The 19,835-nt window shown below is 38.3% G+C and overlaps 1 protein-coding gene across 3 annotated transcripts in view; it reads right to left on the bottom strand.

The window, feature by feature from the left end:
- The window catches only part of Olf413 (DBH like monooxygenase olf413), a 266,667-nt gene extending 251,831 nt beyond the window's left edge, over positions 1 to 14,836 (bottom strand). For 2 of the 3 annotated variants that reach the window (XM_078194387.1, XM_078194388.1), the window contains exon 1: positions 14,078 to 14,836. The gene's annotated coding sequence lies outside the window, so the exon portion shown is untranslated. The remainder of the gene's footprint in view (positions 1 to 14,077) is intronic. The other variant, XM_078194385.1, reaches the window with a different exon arrangement.
- Between the last annotated feature and the right edge of the window lie 4,999 nt (positions 14,837 to 19,835).

Genomic DNA, 19,835 nt, shown 5'->3' with positions numbered 1-19,835 from the left:
AATGCGCACCTATGTCGCGACGAAATCATGGTTCTCGAGGGCAGAGCATGTAGGGGAAGCAGCTTAATCTCGTCGCTGTACGAAAATTGCCGGGTTCCGTGGGCCCTCGCGACCCCTGCCTCGTAATTTGTAAGTGCGCCCTTTGGGCCCCATAGCTCCGCTTCTTTGTTACCGTGTCCCCTTCCTCTCTCCCACTCTCTCTCTCTCTTTCTCTCTTTCTCTACCTGTCTTTGGCGTTTCCATGATGAAATTACAGATCCGCTCCTGGCACGGCAACTTCGTTTTCTCTCCATTAGCATTCTTCCCGGCTGTTATTATACCGGGGGTCCGGCCCCGGATGGAATTTAACGGCAATTAACACGCGCCATGGGGAGTCGCGATAAGGCGGCGTGGGCGTCTGTCTCTATGGATATATCTGCCTTCAGTATATTCCCGAATCGTTACGATTCGATTCTCTATTGCGACACCCGATGCCTAATGGCCAGTATTCTTAGGTTATGTCGAGGTTTTCCGAATTGCTCGCGTGACCACTTAGCAGCTTCATTAAGCAATCGATGATTGAGGTTATGGTAATCGATGGTGATTTTTGTTAAGGTTATGTTGAGGTTATGTTTACCGAATTGCTGGCGTGACCACTTAGTAGAATTATTGAGATATCGATGATTGAAGTTAATGTAATCGATGGAAATTTTTGTTAAGGTTATGTAGAGGTTATGTTTTCCGAATTGCTTGCGTGACCACTTGGTTCTATTGAGAAATCGATGATTGAGGTTATAGTAATCGATGGTCATTTTTGTTAAGGTTATGTCACGGTATATAACTATTAGTTTCTATTAATAATTTATTTGTGATCGTTGCGTTTTACTCTTTTCTGTAAATAATTTCTGGTAATTATTTCTGTTGGCATTATTGTTGCAATAATTTCTTTTAATGATATTTTTATTAATATTTCTAATTATAATTTCTTTATTAATATACTATAGTATATTACAAACTGTACTATGTATTATATATGGTATAATAAATTGTACACTGTACAATATGTTATATATGCTATAATATATTATACACTGTACTGTATATTACAATATATATATATATACTATAATATATTATACACTGCACTATATATTATATATACAATATATTATATACTGTACTATACACAAACTACTGTACTATATAATATGTATACTGCAATACATTATATACTGTACTATACACAAACTACTGTACTATATAATATGTATACTGCAATAGATTATATACTGTACTATACACAAACTACTGTACTATATAATATGTATACTGCAATACATTATATACTGTACTATACACAAACTACTGTACTATATAATATGTATACTGCAATACATTATATACTGTACTATACACAAACTTGTATGCTCTCCCGTCGCATCGTTAAAAAGCTAACCTCTCATTATGTCCTCAAACACAACATTACATAAATGATCGAGGAGGCTAGTTGACTATATTTTTCAGCAGGTGAATCATAAACAGATACGATCGAAGCTGCAACCAGTCGAACGTTAATACGCAGTATACATATATTGTCCCGTCGAACGACTTTGACAGGCAAACTACCAAATCACCGTAAAGTCGATTACAGATTATACGATCCACGCCGTTGTCCCCTCTATTAATCCTCCATACGGCCGTCGTATATAGTTTATTAACGAGCATTATGCAAGCAGCAGGACGACGAAGAACAGAGAATCTGTGACGAGAAACGCGCGATCGGGACACACGCTGACATAACCTGACACCTGAACTGGCTGCGTAAAACGCCGGATAAAAGTCGCGCGCGAGATCCGATTATTAAACTGATATTCGGGGTTATAAATAGTGATACCTTGATAGCCACGGTTATAAATATTTATCGCGTCATTTTATAGTTTGTACGGCGCGCGGGACAGTGACCAATAGAACAATGCCTTTTATATTACATCGTCGAGCAATTGAATAGCCGGCGAGGAATCGGGCGACGGGTTAATCGATAACACCCGGGCGATGCTCGACACGTTTTGACAATTTATTCAACGCGACAATTTATTTAACCGAATGATTATTCGACGATGAAAGCGTTTTATTAAAATCGGTCTTTTTTCTTTTTTGTAAATAATTTAAATACTATTGTTATAAGTGTCAAGTGGTAAGAAATAATTTCAGACTTATCTGTTTAAATATGTACCGGGTGTCTCGATAATTTCGAATCAATTAAAAATCCACCACCTTGGAAATTATTTTGGCATATCGATAGCCTAACCTGTCATAACGTCACATCGATAGTTATACGAAAAAAAATTCCCTAAGAGATTATGGGACGAGTATAGTGAAATATGGCGTCCGTTCGGCACAAAGCCGCCGGCATGCCCGCATAATTAATGGAGCTTAGCATCGAGTGCCATAAAAAGAGTATCATTGTGAGAGGAATTGTCTGGGAGAATGATATTTCATCTGGCTACAGATGATCCGAGGTGAAACCCATTCAGAATCGAATTCGGAGAGACGGGGTGTCCCGCCGCGAGCGCAACATATGTTAATTCTTTGGCGCGCTTCCCTCTCTCGTTGGAACACACATACACATGGCTAGATACACGTGGATACATACACACGACACGGTTAACAACTACTACTCACAATACTCGATATGCTGATGTAAGACTTTAAATATACGTTCTTAGTTAAATTATTTATCAGACGTCGATAAACATTTTTTAGTGGATCAAGAAATATTTTAAAAATTGTCAAAAAATATGTTTACATTAAACAGACATTGAAGTAACGAAGAAATATTTTTAAAGTGATTAAAAAACATTTTTTAAACAATCAAGAAACATCTCTTAAACAATCAAAAAATATATTTACATTAAAAAAACATTGCCATCCTTCGACAGAATTAAAATACAATAGCAACATTTACCACTTCCAAGAAATCAGCAATTTACTCATCCCCTTATCATTTCTCCATTTCGCTTAATTTGCAACTAAAAAATATGAAAAAATTCTGAAATATACAGTTCACTATCTAAATTATCTCAGATTTTTTTCACCATTTTAGGAAGCCATCCTCACGAACAAAATATTTATTTACAAAATGAAAGAACAGTATATGCAAGTAGAGTCAAAAATCGACTAAAAATAATAATTTTATTTAATCTATAATTAAGTAATTAATTTATTTCTTTCGTTCTCTGATTCCTCCGCGCCCCATTCCCCATAGCTAGTTCACACCGTATCAAATCAGGCGTTTTATCCGTGTTTCCGTTCGCAGGCCGTTTACGGCGTTCACCGTATTACCATAGCCCCGGCGTTGCGTGCCAAGTACGCCTGTCGGCTTCGAGTATTAGCACAATTCAATTGCGTTCGTTCAACAGGATACTCTCTTCGTCCTCTTCGTTTTCCTACGCGCGCCACCACACCTATCGCGCACGCGCGAGGAGACGTTGATTTTCCACGCGGGGCGACGGTGATGACGACGACGGTCAGAATGCAAAGCAACACGCACACACACACACACAGAGAGAGAGAGAGAGAGAGAGAGAGAGAGAACGGGGACCGCGGCGGACTGATTAACACGTGCGCTAATATAATCAGTCGTTGGAGCACGCTAATTCCAACAAGCGAAATCTCTGGTCCGACGGCCTGCAATCGACAGCTCGTCGTCGCGCGACAGACACCCCCCCGTTCTTCCCCAATTATCCTAATCCGAAGTAAACTTTGCTCGCCTATTCTATCGTTTAAGTGTCTGATACCATTAAGTGGCCCGTACCCCCTCACTGCGGCCGACGATCTTCACTATTTCATTGTCTGGGCTATTGTTTGTCTAGCACTTAGTGCGTTACATTTGTTTATTTTATATTTTATAATATTTTCTGGGGTTTATGGTATATTATTTTGTCTAGAATTTATTGTATAATATTATCTAGAATTTATTGTATAATATTATCTAGAATTTATTGTATAATATTGTCTACTGTACGTTTTGTAATACTTTTACTGTATATTGTATATTTTATATTCCATATTGTATATTCTATGTTCTTCATTCTGTATCCCATATCCTATATTTTATATTCTATAATCTAAATTCTGTATTTTATATCCTATATCTTATATTCCATATCCTCCATTTTATATTCTACCTTCTATATTCTGTATTTTATATCCTACATTCTATATCTTATACCCTATATTTTATATCCTATACCCTATATTTTATGTTCTATATTCTATATTCTACATTTTATATTCTATATTTTATACCCTACATTCTACATGTATTCTATATCTTACATTTTATATTTTATTTTCTATATTCTGTATTCTGTAACCCATATCCTATATCCTATATCCTACTTCCTATATTCCATATCCGATATCCTACAGTCCATATGCTATACTGTATATTCCATATCATAAGATGTAAATTTAATATTATATATTGTATAATATTAACTACAGTACATTACCTAACATTGTCTCTACTGTATATTCTACAATATTGTTCACTGATATTTATTGTACCATATTGTCCACCGTTGCATGTTATACAATATTATCTACTATATATTATAAAACATTGTCTAGTATATGTTCTACTATATTACAGAGTCTATATTATGCAATATTGTCATCTGTATATTCTACAATATTGCATATTCCAAATTGTACAACATTGAGTATCACTTATTCTATTCTATTAACTATATTATATTATAAAATATTCTTTACTGCAATGCAATATTATATCTATTGTGTACTGTGCAATATAGTATGCTGTATATTGTGCAATATTGTTTGTCTTATACTGAGCAATATTGTCTATTCTATATTGTGCAAGATTGTTTATTACACGCTGTGCAGCATTGTGCATCGTATAATGTGCAATACTATCTATTCTATATTTCCAATACTATTTAAAAAAAATTTTAAAGTTCACATGAATTAAATAAAATTCTAAAGGCATGGTAGTTTTATATCCATGTTTGATTAAAATTCGTATTAATAAAATAATAATGTAAAGAAGTCCGTACTTTGCATGAAATCGTAAAAATATAATAAAATATATTAAATCTGTTTTAAAGAGTAATAATGAAATGAAATGATATGATATGAATATTGTAAAATTGTAACTAACATCGCAAATCTGACGGATCTCTATGGTTTATTATTAAATAATTACGTAACGATAAATACTAATTTATTTGCAAATAAATACTTCGTAACTCTATTAAATAATTATAAAAATATAATTATAAATAATTCTATTAAATATTCCTCAAGGATACCGTAAAAAATTGACATCAATATTTTAAAGAATGGCACTTTTATTCAGTCTTTAAACTATTGTTCTCTCTTACCAGTAGAAAAGGATTTCGAAAGATCACAGAGAACTGCACACACCCCCCGATCGAAATCGCGCCGTCTTCCGTGCGACGGACAGTACATTGCCCGCCGCGTATCCTGCCCACCATCTTCGGGTATCCGACCGGTCGGCTCGCGACAATCTTTTCTCACTTTGCGAAGAAGTGTAAGGAAGAAGCCATCCCTCAACTTATGGAAATTCGGCGCGCCGGAAACTTTCGCAACTGCCGTCGCCTCCCGGTGTCGTTGTTGCCGATGTCATGCGAGTAACGGCAACCATGCTCGCGCCCGTCTGAGTATGCTTGCTCTAACACGACTGGATCTCGTGCTGTATCGAAACACACGGGCGCCGGGCACAAAAGAGAAGCTGCTGTGTCACGTGAGAGGACCATTTCTTTTTCGTCGCGAGCCTTCCCCCTCTTCTCGCAGCTTAAGCGTGTGACGTAACGTGATGTAGGACGCAAATGTTTCGCTAACTTTCGCGATTCTCGTCCCGCCGTCACGTATACGGGATACGAGATGACGCGACACCCGGCGAAAGTTGGTAACAACGTACTCCGTGGTCAAAATTGAATTTTTCTTGTTTCGCGTTTGATAAATGTTTTTGTGTTTATTGATCGACTGAGTGAGGTAATTTGTAGGGTTATGTCTATTTTGTATTGGAGAATGTTGTGTTGGCTGTGTTATATGATGTTGATTATAGTATATTTTATTGGTTATAGTATATTGTATTGATTATAGTATATTGTATTGATCATAGTATATTGCATTGGTTTTAGTATATTGTATTGACTACTGTATGTTATATGAAATTGTCTATTCTGTAGTTTAAGGTATTTTCTAATATATATAGTATAATACTGTCTATTTTATATTGCAAGATATTGAGATTTCTATTTCCTATAATATCGATTAGTGTATATTGTATCACGCTGTCAAGGTTATGTTATATGAAATTGTCTATCCTGTACTTTAAAATATTGTCTACTGTGTATCGCACAATACTGTCTATTTCATACTGCAGAATATTATACTGTCTATATTATAAAATAGTAATTACTGTATATTATTTAATATTGCTTAGTCTATATTTTAAAATATTGTTTTCTGTGTATTGTACCATATTTTCTATTTTATGTTACAGAATATTATTTTGTCTATATTATAAAATATTAATTACTGTATATTATAGAATATTGTCTATCCTATATTCTACACTATTGTCTATCTTATATTGCAGTATACTGTGGTGTCTATATTATAAAATATTGAATACTATATAGTATATTAAATTGTCTGATGTATATTGTATAATAATTTCTCTTCTTTATTTTAAAATATTGCGTTGTCTATACTGCAAGAAATTTTTATCGCTGTATATTATGTAGCATTGTCTACTGTATCTTTCACAATATCGTCTACTGTATATTGTAAAATATTGTCTGCTATGAATTGTACCATATTGTCTATTCTATATTGTAAAATATTGTCTACTATAAATTCTACAATATTGTTTATTCTATATTATAGAATATTGTATTATTTGTATTATAAAATACTATTTACTATATATTATACAACACTGTCTATCCTATATTCTAAAAAATTCTGACAATATCGCCTACTATAAATTCTGACAACCCCATCAATTATAACCTCTAATAATATTATCAACTGTAAATTGCAACAATATTATCAACCATAAATTTTAACAATATTATCAACCATAAATTCTGACAATACCATCAACTACAAACAACACCAATATTGTCCCCCATAAACCTTGACAACGTCATCCACTCCATAAAATATCATCCACGACATATCCGACATTGTCCAATTTAACAACGTGCCTCATAAAAATTTAACAACATACATGCAAAAAAGGCAAATCCAAAGGAAAATTAATTTTCACGTTTTTGGTCAGTCTTCGGCGATTTTCATAGCGCCGTGTGTCTGTTCTAGGTACGAGGGGGGTGCTGTGGAGGGGCAGGTAACCCGTTCCGACTGATTTATGACGGACTTTCTAGGGGGAGTGGGGAGGAGGAGGGAGGCCGGTTGCATCTCCTCGAGCTACCCGGCCATTTGTAACACAGCCCCCCTGTGTGTTCGGCCGAATTTTCCGACGAAAACGCGAGATCAAGTTCCTACGGCCCGGCCCGACCCAATTTACGCCCCCGCCACGCGATGCCATAATTAATTCGTCCGAGGACACAATCGCGACGATTAATTGTTTCGGCCGAGTCGTTGATACGTTAATAGCCGTCGCGTTGCCACAGCTCGTTAATTATTGGCATGACCGGGGTATCGGGCCTAAAGCGGGCCGCGTGTCCGGTCCCTTCGTCACAGCTTGTTTCCCTTAGTAATTTTATTTATTCGACGGTATTTTATTAATGAAATGGTGTTTTATTAATGCAATGGTGGTTTATTAATTAAGTGGTATTTTATTAATTCGATGGGATTTTGTTAATGAAATGTTATTTTATTAATGCAATGGTATTTTGTTAATTGAAGGGTATTTTTTTTAATTTAGTAGTATTTTATTAATTCATGGGTATTTTTTTAATTTAATAATATTTTGTGAATTGAAGGGTATTTTTTTAATTGAATGGTATTTTGTTAATTCAAGGGTATTTTTTTAAATTTAATGGTATTTTAATAATTCGATGGTATCTTATTAATTCGATGTTATTTTATTAATGCAATGGTATTTTATTAATTAAATGGTGTTTTGCTAATTCAAGGGTATATTTTTAATTTAATGATATTTTATTAATTTAATGGTATATTATTAATTTCGTTGGTACTTTATTAATTCAAAGTCATTTTACCAATTCAATGAAATTTTCATATAAAATACACTAACAAGAAAATCATCCCTAACCTAATTAACATTAAGATTGCTCTAATTTTTCCACGTCGTCCAAATTCAACGAAATTTCCCTTCCTCCACCTATCAATGATTTCGACGGCTGTCGAGCCGGCGCGGCGAGGAATAAAAATGTCATTTCCCTCGTAAAGCAATACGTACCCTTCGGTCTCCGAAGCAGCGACGGCGATGTATCACGCGGCTATCAAGATTACCGGTATAAAAACGAACCTTAGTCGGCCTTTTATTTCTCGTCATTTCCGCGCTATATTTTTTATCGCGACCATGGCTCCGTCTTCGGCCGGGAGATACGCACGGAAAGACGGTTTTTCATGGGATTTACAGACGTCCCTTGTATCACCGGACTCCGACGAAGGAGTCAGAGAGACAGATATAGTATAGTACGGTTGGTATGGGGCACCGTCTTTTGTCTACTATCAGGCGTAATTAACTTTATATTTAACGAGGCATGCGCATTGCATTTTTCTACCCTTTTACCCGTCGTTTTCGATTTTTAAATCACTGCTTTGATATTTATATTATTTTTTATTGGATTAAAATGGTAAAATTTTCCTTTTCGTATTTTTCTTTCTGTATTTAATTCTTTTATTTTCATTTTCCTATTTCCTTTTTCGATTTTTATTTTTCGATTTTTATTTTCCTACTTTTATTTTTCAATTTTTATTTTCCTACTTTCATTTTTCGATTTTTATTTTCCTACTTTTACTTTTCGATTTTTATTTTCCTACTTTTATTTTTCGATTTTCATTTTTACTATTTTTCTATCCCTTACTTTTATTTCTCTATTTTATTTTTCTACTTTCATTTCTCCATTTTTCTATTCCCTATTTTTATTTTTCTATTTTATTTCCTTACTTTTATTTTCCAATTTAATGTTCCTACATTCTTTCCTTACTTTTATTTCTCTATTTTAATTTTTCTATATTTCTATCCCTTACTTTTATTATACCATTTTTCCTTCCTACATTTATTTCCTATTTTTCTATTATATTTTCTTTTCCACTTTAATTTCTCTATTTTAATATTCCATTTTTCTTTTCGTATTTACTTACCCCTATTATCGTTAACAAAAATATTATTATGCACTATCTGACACCTAGAGAAATTGAGATAAAAAATAAAAGCTAGAGAGAGGGGGTGTAAGAGGAGCCGCGAAGACTCAGCCCCTTTTCCGCGACGACTGCGAAGGAGTTTCATTGAAACTTTTCTTATTTTCCACCTCTGTTCCCCGAGCCGCGCGACACGACAATGCTCTTAAATCCTCTCTCAGGTTCTCGCGCGCGCGCCCGGACACGCCGGCCACATTATACTTCGGCCGGTTCGTATAAGAACCGTTTGACCGGTCACGTAGAAATTGGGTCACTCGTCCGCGTCCGATGTTAACCGGACCGCGCATACGTGGGCACGGTTACGCAGGATGTGCAGCGTCCTGCAGCGATTCTTAATAGGAGGGCGGTCAGAAAAGGGAGAGAGAGAGAGAGAGAGAGAGAGGGGGGAGGGGGGGGGGGGGGGGGGGGGGGGTCAGGCACAATTAAGGCTTCCCTCTGGGCCGAGCCACAGGATCCCGTAACCATCGATTCAACTTTCGACCGAATATGTTCGAAGGGCCTTCCGCGTTATAATAACATCTCGATGCACTACCGAATATTCATGCGATTGCCATACGCTTTTGGGCGTTACGTATTCAAATGATAACGATGCATTATGTATTCGGGACGTTAGCCGCGGCGATATTTTTGGTTGTTTCTTTTTTGGAGGAAGAGAGGTGCCGATATCTCGAAGGGTTATGGTGTAGTATGGAGAAACAAGTGCGTTGGAATTTGGCGAGGGCAATGGTGGGGAGCGCTAAAAATTCTGTGAAACGCTGAAAAATCGCTCGTTTTTGGTGATTCGAACGTTGAAACAACTGACTTAGTATTTTCTATCGAACTATGAAACAGAAATCCAAGAAAAATTTCTTGAAACAGAAATAATTGCTAAAATAGCGAAAATAAGTGGAAAAAGTTAAGATAAAAATTTTAAATAAAACTATTTTTGCACGAAACCTTAATAATCTTGTAGAATAACTTAAAATATAGATATATCTACAATGTGGATCGAGTGAAATACCTTAAAACGCAAAAGAAATGAAAATAAGTACAAATATCATAAAGGGCGAATAGTCGAAGTCAAAGGGAAATCACTAAAAACGCTGGCAAATGCTTAAAAATCACTCTTTTTGGACAATTCGAACGTTAAAATAACTGGCTTAGTATTTTCTCTCGAATCGTATAAGAGAAATCCAAGTAAAAAATCTCGAAACAGAAATAATCGCTAAAATATCGAAAATAAGTGATAAAACTAAAGATAAAATTTTTAAACAAAATTATTTTCTCTCGAAACCTCAATAATCTTCTAGAAAAAGTTAAAATACAGAGATACCTACAAAGTGAATCGAGCCAACCACCTTCAATCGCAAGAAAAACGAAAATAAGTAGAAGTACAATACAGGGAGAATAGTCGAAGTCTGATGGAAATCGCTAAAAACTTTATAAAACGCTTAAAAGTCACTCTTTTCGGATGATTCGTACGGGAAAATCACCGGCTCAACTTTTTCTATCGAATTCCTGTAATGGAAATCCAAATGGAACAGCTTTAAACTAGAAAATAAACGGTAAAAGTTGAAACGAAATCCTTCCTTCCTGTGAAACCACTCTGATAATACAATGGAAAAATAAATGAAGCAAAACGATGCATGCAAAGAAGATTAGGTAATTTAGACAGCAACGTTCTATAATAATTTTTAGATATTTGGTCGAATTTAGTATGTTTATAATAATATGATAGCAGTGTCAAATATTTCTAACGAGAATAATATTTTCCAGCACTGAAATATAGTTTCCAGCACTCGAATATGTATTTTCCAACACTCGAATATATTTCCCAGTACTCAAATATATTTTCCAGAACTCATAGGATATTTTTTACTGCCGAAATATATTTTCCAGTACCCAGAAATATTTTTCCAGCACTCACATTATATTTTCCACTACTCAAATAAATTGTCGATGACTCACATGATATTTTCCAGTACTCAGATATATTTTTCAAGACTCAAATAAATTTTCCACATCTGAAATAAATTTTCCACAACTCAAATAAATTTTCCATGACTCACATAATGCCTCCCAGCACCCAAATACACTCCCCAGCACCTGGAAATATACTCCTCAGTGCCCAGGTGACACAATATCAAAGTTCCGTCGGAAAAGGCAATCTGAATCACCCGCGAAGCCGCACGGTCGAGCAAACCGTAGTGAGTCAGTAGGTCGCGCTCCCTCTCTCTCTTTCTGTCTTGCCACCCTCTGTTTTTCTTTCAAATGATTCATACACTTTCCTCGGATGGATGGATGCACCTCGGCGACATTCGCAGAGGTGAAAATCGAACCTGCGCGTTCACCGTTTCGCAGGGGGAAATGTTTACCCGCGGCACGGAACCGTGGAGAAAAAGCGAAAAACGGTCCCTCGGTCGAGGAGACACCGTAGAGGCAGCAACGGAACAACAGAGAGAGAAAGAGAGAATCGAGAGAGAGAGAGAGAGAGAGAGAGAGAAAAGCGGGCGCGAAACGACGCAAAGTTCGCGGCACCTCGGTTCTGAAAATTCGGCCGCGGAACTGCGAGAATTGTTCGTCCGGGTCGCAGTTCACGGATTTCTACGGTGTATCAAGACAAACATAACTGCGGGGCCCACAGCTTTTTTTCTCAGGGTTCGCCGCTCGCGTCGTCGCCGTCCACGCGCGGCTTTGATTGTGAAAATCCGAATTGCAAAAAACCCGCTGGAATATTGGGCGGCGCATTCTACGAAAGGGATTCCTAGACGATAGTGATTGCGTACGCAGTTGAAAAAGCGGTGCGCGCGCGGAGAGATTAAGCATGCACACGCTCGTGAATAGGGAATTTTTTTGACGGGGAATTTTAAACTCTGGCACAGGGTGTAAAGTTCTTGACGTTATATTGCGTAGCCTGTTACTTATTTATTTTGCTCGTATCGCGGTTGAAATATGCGTATTTGTTAATAGAGAATTTCTTAGGCTTTGTTTGTTTGTAGATTATTGTATAGTGATTGATTCGAAGATTCGATGATTTGATGGTTCGATGATTCGATGATGTGATAAGTGGGTTCGAGTTCGTATATTAACACTAGTTGCGTTTGATTACTAAGCTCTTTATTGGAAGAGTAGATAGTCAGTTGGTATAATAGGTGTGTTTCATTCGAATGCTAGAAACTCGATTCGAATGGTAGCTTCAAGTAGTTCAAGTACCAGGTGTACTGAGTTCGAATAGTAGATGAGTTAAATCTGCACATTAGGAATTCAATTAGAATGCTAGGAATTGGATTCAAATAACAGATAGTCGGTTCAAGCACGAGGTGTACTCAATTCGGATATTTGGTGTACTTGATTCGAATATTAGAAACTTGGTTGGAATACTAGAAACTTTATTCGAATACTAGAGACTTGATTCGAATAGTAGAAACTTGATTCGAATGATAGAAACTTGATTCGAATTATAGAAACTTGATTCGAATTATAGAAACTTGATTCGAATTATAGAAACTTGATTCGAATAGTAGAAACTTAATTCGAATGCTAGATATGCAATTGTAATACAAGGAACTCGATTTAAGTATGGAATACTTGGCTCAAGTACTATGTCAGTCAATTTGAGTATTAATTACTCGATTTGAATACTAGCCATTTAAATCGACTATTATACACTTAATTGGAATACTACCCACTTAATTGGTATACCAGCCATTAATTAATAGATCACTGCGACGAGTACTTTAGAGACCACTAGATTCAATATCGAGATCACTATGGTTACTATGATTATTGATCACTATTAAAATAAATACAAATCTCGATTATTAGTCAGATAATTATTAGATGTTCACTAGGATAAATTATCAGATGGTCACTAGCCTAAATTGGCAGATGATTGCTATGATTAATAGCGCCGGATCACTGTGACGAGTGACTAGATGATCACTAGCTTTAATATCTAAATCACTATCATCCGCAAAAATCCTTAAAATAAAGAAAAACCTGGTTCATTACCGAGATTAATTATTAGGTTATTTCTAGGCTAAATTAGCAGACGATCGCCAGGATTAATAAACAGATCACTATGACAAGTAATTTAGAGATCACTAGCTTCAACATCAAGAACACTATAATCAACAAAAATCCTTAAAATAATTAAAAATCCCTCCCAAGTTCAAAACACTCATACTACAACAGCATTTATACAATTCACAAAAGACAAGCGATCATCTTGCATCGCCAAGTATCGCTAACCATCTCGTCACAATCCATGACATCCACCAATACTCAAACGATAGTCAAAGTCTCGCACAGCCGGAAAAGTAGTTACGCGATCGCGTTCCTTTGAACTTAGATTCCCCCCGCGATAAGAAGAAGCGACCGGTCGCCAGGTCTCGCGACGATTTTGGCGCGCGATCCTTTGGCCCCCCACAGATAGTGATCGAAGCTACACAACCGAACGAAGAGAGGACACGAACGTCCGTTGACGTCGAACGGTTGAATCGTCGTGGTGTTCCCTTGAAAGGATCTGCCTATCCTCCAACCGGATCGTGATGTCCCGACTAACTGGCCGGGGACGTCATTCACGTTGGACGTACAGTGGAGAGCAGGCCGATCAAAGAGGATTCGCGAGATAGGCGAGACAGACGGAGATACGCGTGACAAAGATACGCGACAGGGGTTGTTGTAGAGAAAGGGATGAGAAAAAACTCACCGGAGTAGACTGGGTGGTTGTCGCCGGCCCGAGATCTCCGCCGATTTTCGATCCTCTGGGCAGGGAGATGCTGGAGCTAGGAGCTGCTGGAGCAAAGAGCTGCTTCTGAAGCAAGGACCTGCTGCCAGAAGAGGAGCTGCAGGAGCAAGGATCTTCTGAAGCAAGAAGCTGCTAGAGCAAGGAGCTCCTGAAGCTAGGATCCTCTGAGTAAAGACCTGCTGAAGCTAGGATCCCCTAAGCTAGGACCTGCTGAACCAAGGAGCTACTGAACCAAGGAGCTGCGACGCGTAGAGGATCTTCTGCTAGTAGAGCTACCGCAGGAAGAGAATCTTCTGCTGCTAGAAGAGGATCTTCCGCAGGAAAATGATCTGCGACGCGTAGAGATCACTAGTTAGCACAATAACCGTCACTGTCACTCACTAGGAGCCAAAAGGCGAGTCCCTCTTGCTTAGACGCGAAAATTCACGGGGATGCACTTCGTCGCGAGGATCAATCGGTTTGTTTACCGCACTCTCGTGGCCGGGAAATTCTCGCGACGGTGTCACTGGGTTTTCTCGTCACACGCGATTGTACACGCCGTCGATCCGTGATCCTAAATCGGGGGGGGATGGTGGTGAGAATTACCGAGAGGGTGAAGTGCTCGGTGGGTACAAGGCGCGACACACTCGTCGAAACCGCACTGATCGCGAACCGGTCCACCGCGGGAGCGTGATACGGCGAGACGCGGAGAGAAGCATGCAGGAGAACCGCACGGCTCGGCTCTCGCCTCGGAACTGAATACCCGTCGCGACCTGAGGCCGGGACTCGACTGGTTTCTACTAGGGAATCACTCCCCCCCACTCTTCCGTCTCTTCTCGCGCGACCCTAGGCACCAACCCCCGGTCTGACCCTCTCTCTCTCCCTTTTTATCGCTCGCTCTTTCCCTAGCGGTCTCTTTCTCTTTCACTCGGTCTCTCTCTCTCTCTCTCTCTCTCTCTCGCTCGGTCTCTACCCTCGTCGCTCCTCCCTACTCTTCGTCATCCTTTCGCCCTTACTGCTCTCTACCCTACCATGCTTCATTTCTTTTTCTCTCGCTCGCTCGCTTGCGCGCTCAGTTCTCTCTGCGTTCTCTCTTTCTCTCTCGCTCGCTCGCTCTTTCGAATGAAGGAGAGAAATAGAGAGAGGGTGGGAGGGGGGAGAGATCTATCCTTTTCTTCACTATTCCAGGTTCCAACTGCCTAACGCCGACCCTTCACGTACGACCGAACGACCACCCGTTTTCTTCGGTATATACCACGCTCTCTTATACTCTCTTACTCTCTTACCCTCCGACTGAATACTTCTCTCTCTCTCTCTCTCTCTCTCTCTCTCTCTCCCTCTCTTTCTACTTTCCTTCCTTCTTCGGAACGTTTTCTTCGGCTGCACACACGGTCTTCTTCTACTTGCAACCCTTTTTTCCGACTTCGGCGGTACTTCTCTCTGTCTAGATTCGGTGGTGGCTCGCTCGCTCTGAATTGTGGTTTTCTGTCTTTTCCTTTGGGACGATGTGTGTGCGTGTTTCTCTCTCTCTCTCTCTCTCTCTCTCTCTCTCTCTCTCTGGTTTTGATTGGGTGTGTGTATATGTCAGGTAATGTATTTCTTTGGTTTTGTTTTAAATTGTCTGGCTTTGTTGTTTTGGTTAATAAACATTATTTATTTATTATAATAATAATGTGGTGGGATTTGTTGCTTTTGTGTATATTATTGGTGGAGGTTATATTATTTATGATTGTGTGGATGGTGGTGATAAATAATGTTTGTTTTGTTTAATTAATTGTGTAGCTTGGATGTTTGAAATTTGTCTTATTGTGTGTCTGACTTTAATTGACTACAAAATCTGTCTTTTTTTTGTCTCTATTTAGATTTCTGAATGCAAGATTTATGTTATTCTTGTTATCTTTATTTATCTAGCTCGAAAACTTGTTTTATCGTGGCTTTGTATTTATTTAGTTGCAAAATTTCTCTCAATCTTTCTCTGTACTTATTTAATTATTCGACTCTGAAATCTGGCTCAATTTGTCTCTCTGTATTTATCTGACTGTAAAATCTATTTTACTCTGTTTATTTATTTTTCTGACTTGAGAATTTGTCTTCTTTAGTCCCCTTATTTATCTTGCTCCAAAATCGGACTGACTCTGTGTGGCTGTCTTTATCTCGCTCCAAAATCAGTCTCACTCTATGTCTGTCATTACCTGGCCCCAAAATCTGTCCCACTCTGTCTCTCTTTCTCTCACTCTGCCTCCCTGTATTTATTTGACTCTAAAATATGTTTTATTCTGTTTATTTATTTTCCTGGCTCCAAAATTTGTCTTATTTTGTCTCTGTATTTATCTGGCTCTAAAATGTACTTCACTGTTTTTTATATATTTATCTGGCATTAAAATCTATCTTACTTTGTTTCCAGCTTTATCTGACTGCAAAATCTGCATTACTATGTCTCAGTATTTTTCTATCTATCAATCTATGTCTGTCTCTACCCATCTATCAATTTATGTTTGTCACTTTCTCTCTCTCTCCCTCTCTCTCTCTCTCTCTTTCTCTCCCTTTTTCTCTGTATCTCTGTCTTTCACCTATCCATCAATTTTTAACTCGCTATCTCTCTCTATGCCCCCTGTCTTTAAAATGAATCTCTGTCTCTAATATATTAACCTCTATTTGTTTGTCTCTGTCTTCCTGAGCATAAATCTCACTCTCTCCCTCTCTCTCCCTCTCTCTCTCTCTCTCGCTCTCTCTCTCTCGCTGCCTGAATCTCTTTGAATCTCTGTCTCTCCATCTATCAATCCGAATCTCTTTATTTCAATATCTCTATTTCTATATCTGGTTTTATCCCAACTGCATCTCTCTCTCTCTCTCTCTCTCTCTCGCTCTCTCGCTCTCTGTCGCAATCTCTACTTATTTAGGTCACTATCACTATCTTTCTCCACCTTAATGTCTTCGTATCTCTGTCTCTCTTCAACCATAATTTTGCATCCCTTTATTTCAATATCTCTATTTCTATCTCTGTTTTTATTTCAACCCCATCTTTTTCTGTCTCTCTCTCTCTCTCTCTCTCTCTCTCTCTGTTTCTTTTTTTCTCTTTATATCTACACCTGTCTTTCCATTTATCAATCTCTAATTCACTATCTTTGTCTATACCTCAATTTCTCTATATCTCTTTCTCTCTATATATAATATCAATTTTCGTCTATTTATGTCTATCTCTCTTTTTCTCTCTATGTATATATTATCAATTTGCATCTATTTATCTCTATCTCTCCATCTAAATCTCTATTTATTTAGGGCTCTCTCTCTCTCTCTTTCTTTTTATCTCAATCTCTCTGTATCTCTGTCTCCTCATCTATCAATTTACATCTTTTCATTTCAATATCTCGATTTCGATCTCCCTTTTAATTTCAACCCCATCTCTCTCCCTTTCTTTGTATATCTATCTTTATCTCTCCATTTATCTAGCAATCTCTAATTCTCCATCTCTATCCATACCTCAAACTTCTTTTCTTTCTTTCTCATTCTTTCTCCATTATCAATCTCCATCTGTTTATCTCCATCTGCCTCCCTCCCTCCCTCCCTCTCTCTCTCTCTCTGGATTTCTATTTATTGATCTCTATCTCTCTCTATTATACATATACCTCCCTGTATCTCTGTTTTCATCTATCCCCTCTACCCTCTCTCTCTCTTTCCTACTGTCTCTATCTATCTTTCATCTTGACAAAACCTCCCTCTTTCTCTCTCTTACTCTCTCTCACTGACGCTCTCTCACTCTCACTCTCCACGCGTCCCTTTTCCACCCCCCCCCCCCAATCCCATCCCACCAACCTTTCTTCTCATTCCGCCCCATCACGGTGCACCCTTTCTCCACGGACTTCGCATAACCGGCCATCCCCGTGTAGTACGAATCCCGCCCCGTTCCTTCAGAAATATTTCGACACACCGTGGTACACCCCTCTCGCTCCCCTGGCAGCACAACACAGAGCGCAGCATACGAGGGGGAGAGAGAGAGAGAGAGCGTACCACGTGATCGACTCGATTCGGCGACCGCTATTCGAACGAACCCGGCAGCAAAGTGCCACTGCCAATCCTTAAAGGGGGGGGGGGGGGGGTCAGGGGGACACCATGCTCTCTCGCCCATTTCGAGTGTACGTCCATTCTTTCTTGAATCCGGCTAGAAAAGGGCGAACGACTACGACGACGAGGTAAAGAACTAGGAGAAAAAGGGTTGAGGAGGGAGAAAAAGGGTTAAAGAGGGAGAAGAACAGAACCAGAAGACGTAGGGTGGAGGTGGGAGAGAAAGGGTAGCGAAGGGTGAAGAAAGGGTGGCGAAGGGTGGCGGTGATCGAAGCGAGAACCAGGGGGGTAGGGGGTAGGGAGGAAGGGGGAAGCCAGGGGTGGAATCTTTTTATCATACTTCCGCGGAGGTCGGATTCCGGGGAGCGGAACAAGTGCGCCAAAGTGTTCTGACCCTTCGTGTTTGGGCCAGCGCCGATGGCCCTTTCAAGGATAAGACGGCTTACCTAGCCGGAATCCCTCTCCTCCTCCTCCACCCTTGTGCGCCGGCCCCGGCCTCGAGAAATATTCGTGCAGTCTGCGGGAGAATGATCGTTCGTCTTGTTAGCTTCGAAATGTAGTGACCGCTATCTCGAGGCGGCGACTTCGTTTCTAACGAGATAAGGCGAGCCCTTTCTCTGGAATGCCAGCTGCATGACGAGTGGATCTTTCTTGCTTCGTAAGAATTGCTTTCTTTTGCAACGAGGGAGAATTTAAGAGAATTGGAGAATTTAAGGAAATTTATTTATGTAAATGTTGTGGAATGTGGTAGTTGGTTGTTAATGTTTTTGTATTGTTGGGTAGTGGTATTTTTATATTGTTGGTTAATGACATTGTCATTTTATTATATATTAATTTTGTCATATTTTTATATGTTAATTTAGTCGTATTATTATACTATAATCATCTTATTATTATATTAGAATTTTTCTCTTTGGTTCTGACAATGACAAATGAAATAAAAATTGTTCTCTTCAATTTCAACAATGGTAGGTTAAATAAAAAATTGTTCTCTGCAATTTCGACCATATCAAATGAAATTAAAAATTGTTCTCTTTAATTCCGAGACTTACAAATTGAAGAAAAATTCTCCTCTTTAATTTTAACAATGTCAAACTAAATAAAAATTGTTCTCTCAACTTGAAGAACAGTACACGATATAAAAATTATTTACCACAGTACAGAGAATAAAATATAAAATAAAAACATCTCGCTTAGATACCAAGAAAATATAAAATACAAAATACCTTCCCCTAATCAGATAAATCAATTAATATAAAAATAACAAGAATTATATGACTCAAAATTCGTACCATATCTATCACAATACACTCTGAAATAAATAAATGAATAATTAAACAAGTAATTAGTATATGAATAAATATAAATAAATTCGCCAAACTATTCCTCTAAATTCCATCAAATGAAGAAATTCGTCACCAAAACAACAAACAGTCAAACCTCAAATCTCCGCTTCAAATAAATTCGTCAACAAGCTATAGCAACGTTCTTAATCGTTCCCCTCTACCTGTGTTTACCTTTACCGTGGCACCCCGTAGTACGTATTCGGGACGAGTCCGTGGCTGTAATTATCGTGCGACCAGAACCGAGTTACGAATAGGTTCGCGCTCACGCGTCGGGGGTTGTGTGCTCTTTCGACAGCGCGCAGCCTCCTCCGATTTTTGATTCCGCGCGACGT

This window comes from Augochlora pura, chromosome 11 (genome assembly GCF_028453695.1).
Source record: "Augochlora pura isolate Apur16 chromosome 11, APUR_v2.2.1, whole genome shotgun sequence".
In the NCBI taxonomy this organism is placed as follows: Eukaryota; Metazoa; Arthropoda; class Insecta; order Hymenoptera; family Halictidae; genus Augochlora; species Augochlora pura.
The sequence above is the reverse complement of the archived record's forward strand: the minus strand, read 5'-3'. Positions and strand labels throughout refer to the sequence as shown.